Here is a 7382-nt window from a genome sequence, read left to right as displayed (position 1 = left end):
CAGACCCCCCCCCCCCCTGTGTACTGTATGCCTCTATCCCCCCTGTAATAACCCACTGATCACCTTTCAATCACCCATCAATCACCCCGTTACTGCTACCCATCAATCAGCCCCTAACCTGCCCCTTGCGGGCACAATCTGGTCACCCACCCACACCAATAGATCACCTCCCAAGTGCATTGTTTACATCTGTTCTCTACCCTAAACACCCACAAATTACCCATCAATCACCCCGTCACTGCTACCCATCAGATTAGACCCCTATCTGCCCCTAGGGCACTCAATCACCCGCCCACACCCTCAGAATGCACTCAGACCCCAGCCCTGATCACCTCGCCAGTGCATTGCTTGCATCTATTCCCCCCTCTAATCACACCTTGAGACACCCATCAATAACCTCCTGTCACCCCCTAGCACACCTACCTATCAGATCAGGCCCTAATTTGCCCCGTGTGGGCTCCTGATCACTCGGCCAAACCCTCAGATCCCCTTCCGATCACCTCCCCAGTGCATTGATTGCATCTATTTTCCCCTCTAACCACCCCGAGACACCCATCAATCACCTCCCGTCACCCCCCTAGCACTCCTATCCATCAGATCAGGCCCAATACAACCTGTCATGTAAGAGGCCTCCTCATAGACCACCTGTCATCAAAATTTGCAGATGCTTATACCCCTGAACAGTCATTTTGAGGCATTTGGTTTCCAGACTACTCCTCACGGTTTTGGGCCCCTAAAAAGCCAGGGCAGTATAGGAACCCCAAAAGTGACCCCATTTTAGAAAGAAGAAACCCCAAGGTATTTAATTAGGTGTATAATGAGTTCAAAGAAGATTTTATTTTTTATCACAAGTTAGTGGAAAATGACACTTTGTGAAAAAATAAAAATCAATTTCCGCTAACTTGTGCCAAAAAATAAAATCTTCTATGAACTCACCATACACCTAATGGAATACCTTGGGGTGCCTTTCTAAAATGGGGTCACTTGTGGGGTTCCTATACTGCCCTGGCATTTTAGGGGCCCTAAATCGTGAGGAGTAGTCTAGAAATCAAATGCCTCAAAATGACCTGTAAAATCCTAAAGGTACTCATAGGACTTTGGGCCCCTTAGCGCAGTTAGGGTGCAAAAAAGTGCCACACATGTGGTATCGCCGTACTCAGGAGAAGTAGTATAATGTGTTTTGGGGTGTATTTTTACATATACCCATGCTGGGTGGGAGAAATCTCTCTGTAAATGGACAATTGTGTTTAAAAAAAATAAATCAAAAAAATTGTCATTTACAGAGCTATTTCTCCCACCCAGCATCGGTATGTGTAAAAATACACCCCAAAACACATTATACTACTTCTCCTGAGTATGACAATACCACATGTGTGGCACTTTTTTGCAGCCTAACTGCGCTAAGGGGTACAAAGTCCAATAAGCACCTTTAGGCTTTACAGGGGTGCTTACCATTCAGCACCCCCAAAATACCAGGACAGTAAACACACCCCACAAATGACCCCATTTTGGAAAGTAGACACTTCAAGGTATTCAGAGAGGGGCATTGTGAGTCCGTGGCAGATTTCATTTTTTTTGTCACAAGTTAGCAGAAAGGCAAACTTTTTTTTAATTTTTGTCACAAAATGTCATTTTCCGCTAACTTGTGACCAAAAAAAAAAAATAATTCTTCTATGAACTAACCATGCCTCTCAGTGAATACTTTGGGATGTCTTCTTTCCACAATGGGGTCATTTGGGGGGTATTTATACTATCCTGGAATTCTAGCACCTCATGAAACATGACAGGTGCTCAGAAAAGTCAGATATGCTGCAAAATGGGGAAATTCACTTTTTTGCACCATAGTTTGTAAACGCTATAACTTTTACACAAACAAACAAAAAACCAATAAGTGTCTATTTATTGATCAAAGACATGTAGCACAATAAATTTAGACAAAAATGTATGTAGAAATTTTACTTTATTTGAAAAATGTCAGCACAGAAAGTTAAAAAGTCATTTTTTTGACAAAATTCCTGTCTTTTTTGATGAATATAATAAAAAATAAAAATCACAGCAGCAATCAAATAGCATTAAAAGAAAGCTGTATTAGGGACAAGAAAAGGAGGTAAAATTCATTTAGGTGGTAGGTTGTATGACCGAGCAATAAACCGTTAAAGCTGCAGTGGTCTGAATGTAAACAAAGTGTCTGGTCTTAAAGGGGTTTTAAGGCTACAGTCCTTAACCTCTTGAGGACTGCAGTGCTAAACCCCCCTAGTGACCAGGCCATTTTTTAGTAAAATAGGCCACTGCAGCTTTAAGGCTAAGCTGTAGGGCCACACAACACAGCACACAAGTGATCCCCCCCCCCTTTCTCCCCACCAACAGAGCTCTCTGTTGGTGGGGTCTGATCGCCCCCAGATTGTTTTTTTTTCTTTGTTAATGTTTTTTATTACAAAAAGTATGTTTCTTTAACCAGTTCGGCCTATTCGTCCAGATAGGCACTGCTGATTCTGCCGTATGGTGCGCACGATCGGGCGCGCTCCCGCCGCTAGCCCCCCCGATCAGTGAATGGGAATATAATTCTCATTCACCGATCTAATTTCCCTGCAGAAATACCGGCGCTTTCTAGTGAGAAAAGTGAGAGTGAAAGCGCGGTATTTCTGCCCCCCAGGAAACTTCTCCGTGTACTTTAGTTTCTGGATGCGAGATCGTTCGCATCCAGGAATTTTTTTTTACTGTGGCCATCTTGTGGCCAAATAGTAAACTGCACCCACATACATTTTTAATAAAACAATTCTTTTATTTTACATTTAAAATTAGGAGTTTCCCTCCCACACCAAAAATTACCCATATACATATTTTATTAAAAAAAAAAATACAATAAAAAAACATAAATAGTTACCCAAGGGTCTGAACTTTTTAAATATGCATGTCAAGAGAATATGTTATTATATTATTTAAAATTATAAGCTTATAAATAGTGATGGACGCAAATTGAAAAAATGCACCTTTATTTCGAAATGAAATATCGGCACCATAATTTGTGATAGGGACATCGTTTAAACTGTGTAATAACCGGGACAGATGGGCAAATAAAATACATGAGTTTTAATTACGGTAGCTTATATTAATTTCAAACTATAATGGCCCAAAACTGAGAAATAATGATTTTTTTTATTTCTTTCTTAATCTTCCTGTTAAAAACGGCAATAGCCGCTCGGAGACTGAGGGTGGGGCGGAGCTCCGCCCCCCCCAAGCAGGAGATGCGCGCGCAGCCTGCACGCGATCTCCTGCATTAGCTGGCCCCAGGACTTTACACCAATCTGGGGCTGCAACCGCGGCCACGCCCATCGGCATGACGCGGTCGGCAAGAGGTTACGTGGTTAAAAAAAAAAAAGATTTCTCACGTCCTCCTTATACCCTGCAAATGTGCACTATGGGGGCTTAATCATTAACCGCTGAAGTATTTTTCAGTCAGTTTCCCACACTCTGAACATGAACTTTAAAGAAGATTTTTTTTTTTTTACCAAAACTATCCCTAAAACAAAACGAAAAAATCTTAGTTTCCCATGTCCTCCTTAACTACCTAAAGACCTCTCCACAACCATGGGTGAGGCTGCGGCAGCCCCAGGCCTGCCTAACGCCAATTGGTGTGAAGTCCTGGGGCTGCAGTGTGCAGGAGATGCGCGTGCATCTCCTGCTTAGAGGGTGGAGCTTCACCTGCCTTCAGCGAAGCCGCCATCGAATGACATGTACAGCGCTGCGATCAGCAGCAGCGCTGTACTGGGGAAAGCCGTGTGACACAGCTGTCCCCTCCATTGGCTCAGCAGTGATCAGCTGTCATAAGCTGAAGCCTATGACAGCCGATCACAGGGATTGGCGGGCGGGGATACTGCATTAATGAATAAATAAATAGAAAAAATATTAAACACACAGATAAATATTTATATATTAAAAAAAAACAACATATGGGGGCGATCAGACCCCACCAACAGAGAGCTCTGTTGGTGGGGAGAAAAGGAGGGGGGAATCACTAGTGTGCTGAGTTGTGCGGCCCTGCAGCAAGGCCTTAAAGCTGCAGTGGCTTATTAAGCAAAAACTGGCCTGGTCTTTAGGGTGGTTTAGCACTGTAGTCCTCATGTGGTTAAAGAGACTATAATAAAAAAAATTCCTCTGTGGGATACTTACATCGGGAGGAAGAAGCCTCTGGGTCCCAATGAGGCTTGCTCATCCTTTGTAGTTTGGGAAATCCAGCGCTGGCTCCGCCGAAAAAGTCCCTCGACAAGCCTGGCAAACGTGCGCAGGCGTGGGCAATATTTACCCACCGCAATCCTGCGCAGGCGCACTAGCAGCTCTTCATTTGGGTTAAGGCAGAAATAGCCGAACCCATTCATTTCCACTCTACTGCACAGGCATGAGTCCTTTGCACCTGCGCAGTAGAGCGGATCAATCGGGATCGGCTATTTCTGCCTTGGCCCGAATTGAAAGCGGCTAGTGCGCCTGTGCAGGATCAAAGTCAGTAAATATTTACCTTGCAGCAGTTCGGGGAGTCGGCGCTGGATTGACGGGACACCGGAGGACAGGGGAAGCATCGTTAGGATCCAGAGGCTTCCCCCTCCCGAGGCAGGTATCCCCTAGAGGGTTTTTCTTTTCATTACAGATTTTCTTTAAAGCGGACCTCGACTCAGAACTTCCTGTCACCTCTAAAAGATACACAACAGCATAATAATCTTAAAGGGAAGGTCCAAGCAAAATAAAAAAAATGAGTTTCACTTACCTGGGGCTTCTACCAGCGCCATGCAGCCATCCTGTTCCCTCGTAGTCACTCACTGCTGCTCCAGTCCCCCGCTGCCAGCTAGTTCTGCTTCTACCAGCCCCATGCAGCCATCCTGTGCCCTCGTAGTCACTCACTGCTGCTCCAGTCCCCCGCCACCAGCTAGTTCTGCTTCTACCAGCCCCATGCAGCCATCCTGTGCCCTCCTAGTCACTCACTGCTGCTCCAGTCCCCCGCCGCCAGCTAGTTCTGCTTCTACCAGCCCCATGCAGCCATCCTGTGCCCTCGTAGTCACTCACTGCTGCTCCAGTCCCCCGCTGGCAGCTTGCTGACCACGGAGGTCGGCGGGCCGCATTGCGTACATTTTTACCCATTACTGGTTCAATGCGTAAATTTTTACGCATTGAACCAGTAATGCGTAAAAATGTATGTGTTAATGTTCCTGCACTAGCGGGGATGCGTAAAAATGTACGCAATGCGGCCCTCCGACCTCCGAGGTCAGCAAACTGCCAGCGGGGGACTGGAGCAGCAGTGAGTGACTACGAGGGCACAGGATGGCTGCATGGGGCTGGTAGAAGCAGAACTAGCTGGCGGCGGGGGACTGGAGCAGCAGTGAGTGACTACGAGGGCACAGGATGGCTGCATGGGGCTGGTAGAAGCAGAACTAGCTGGCGGCGGGGACGGGAGCAGCAGTGAGTGACTAGGAGGGCACAGGATGGCTGCATGGGGCTGGTAGAAGCAGAACTAGCTGGCATAGGGGGACTGGAGCAGCAGTGAGTGACTAGGAGGGCACAGGATGGCTGCATGGGGCTGGTAGAAGCAGAACTAGCTGGTGGCGGGGGACTGGAGCAGCAGTGAGTGACTACGAGGGCACAGGATGGCTGCATGGGGCTGGTAGAAGCAGAACTAGCTGGTGGCGGGGGACTGGAGCAGCAGTGAGTGACTATGAGGGAACAGGATGGCTGCATGGGGCTGGTAGAAGCAGAACTAGCTGGTGGCGGGGGACTGGAGCAGCAGTGAGTGACTAGGAGGGCACAGGATGGCTGCATGGGGCTGATAGAAGCAGAACTAGCTGGCGGCAGGGACTGGAGCAGCAGTGAGTGACTAGAAGGGCACAGGATGGCTGCATGGGGCGGGTAGAAGCAGAACTAGCTGGTGGCGGGGGACTGGAGCAGCAGTGAGTGACTACGAGGGAACAGGATGGCTGCATGGGGCTGGTAGAAGCAGAACTAGCTGGTGGCGGTGGACTGGAGCAGCAGTGAGTGACTAGGAGGGCACAGGATGGCTGCATGGGGCTGGTAGAAGCAGAACTAGCTGGCGGCAGGGACTGGAGCAGCAGTGAGTGACTAGGAGGGCACAGGATGGCTGCATGGGGCTGGTAGAAGCAGAACTAGCTGGTGGCGGGGGACTGGAGCAGCAGTGAGTGACTACGAGGGAACAGGATGGCTGCATGGGGCTGGTAGAAGCAGAACTAGCTGGTGGCGGGGGACTGGAGCAGCAGTGAGTGACTAGGAGGGCACAGGATGGCTGCATGGGGCTGGTAGAAGCAGAACTAGCTGGCGGCGGGGGCCTGGAGCAGCAGTGAGTGACTAGGAGGGCACAGGATGGCTGCATGGGGCTGGTAGAAGCAGAACTAGCTGGTGGCGGGGGACTGGAGCAGCAGTGAGTGACTACGAGGGAACAGGATGGCTGCATGGGGCTGGTAGAAACAGAACTAGCTGGCATAGAGGGACTGGAGCAGCAGTGAGTGACTACGAGGGCACAGGATGGCTGCATGGGGCTGGTAGAAGCAGAACTAGCTGGCGGCGGGGGCCTGGAGCAGCAGTGAGTGACTAGGAGGGCACAGGATGGCTGCATGGGGCTGGTAGAAGCCCCAGGAAAGTGAAACTCATTTTTTTTATTTTGCTTGAACCTTCCCTTTAAACAAAAAAAACCTTTCTTTGTTACACCTGATGCAAATCTTAAAATAAATCTGCACTGTTTCTACTTCCTGAATCATGGAAGCAGACATATTGTTAACACATCCTATGCTTTCAAATGGCCTCATCTGCCATCTCTGCCGTGGCAATCATGTGACACAGGGGAGAGATCAAATTACAACTTGTGATTGGGCACAAATGAGGAAAAAACAGGCTAAACTCTAAATACAGAGTGCATTTCTTTATGTTTTCCTTCTGTCCTGTGCAAGAGTTCAGGTCCACTGTAGCCTCCCTGGTGGTAAGGACGAAGCTGCCCTACACTACAGGCCCATTCCCGTCTAATTTCTGCATGAAATCTTCAGGGAACCAGCTGAGTCCGCCGTGTCCGCACCACCAATGTATGAATGTGCCCCCCAGTGTGTGCATTTATACATTACCTGTCCAGTAGCAGCCTCCGCGTGGTGACAGTCCATCTAGCTGGGTTTTTAAGTCGTGTACACGATAGCACCGCGCGGAGGCCGACACCGGACAGGTAACCGATTTACATCCAATTCGATAATCGAATTCAAATCGCCAAGTTGTCTGAGGTATGGCCATCTGTAGTCTCCCACCCCCCTCCAACATTCAGGTACAGCCGTACAGACCCTGATAGTAACAGCAGCAGTCCATAGATCACCTTCCACCCCAACATTCAGGTACAGCTACAC

Source organism: Hyperolius riggenbachi, chromosome 12 (genome assembly GCF_040937935.1).
Source record: "Hyperolius riggenbachi isolate aHypRig1 chromosome 12, aHypRig1.pri, whole genome shotgun sequence".
NCBI classification, from domain to species: Eukaryota; Metazoa; Chordata; class Amphibia; order Anura; family Hyperoliidae; genus Hyperolius; species Hyperolius riggenbachi.
This window is presented reverse-complemented; position numbering follows the sequence as displayed.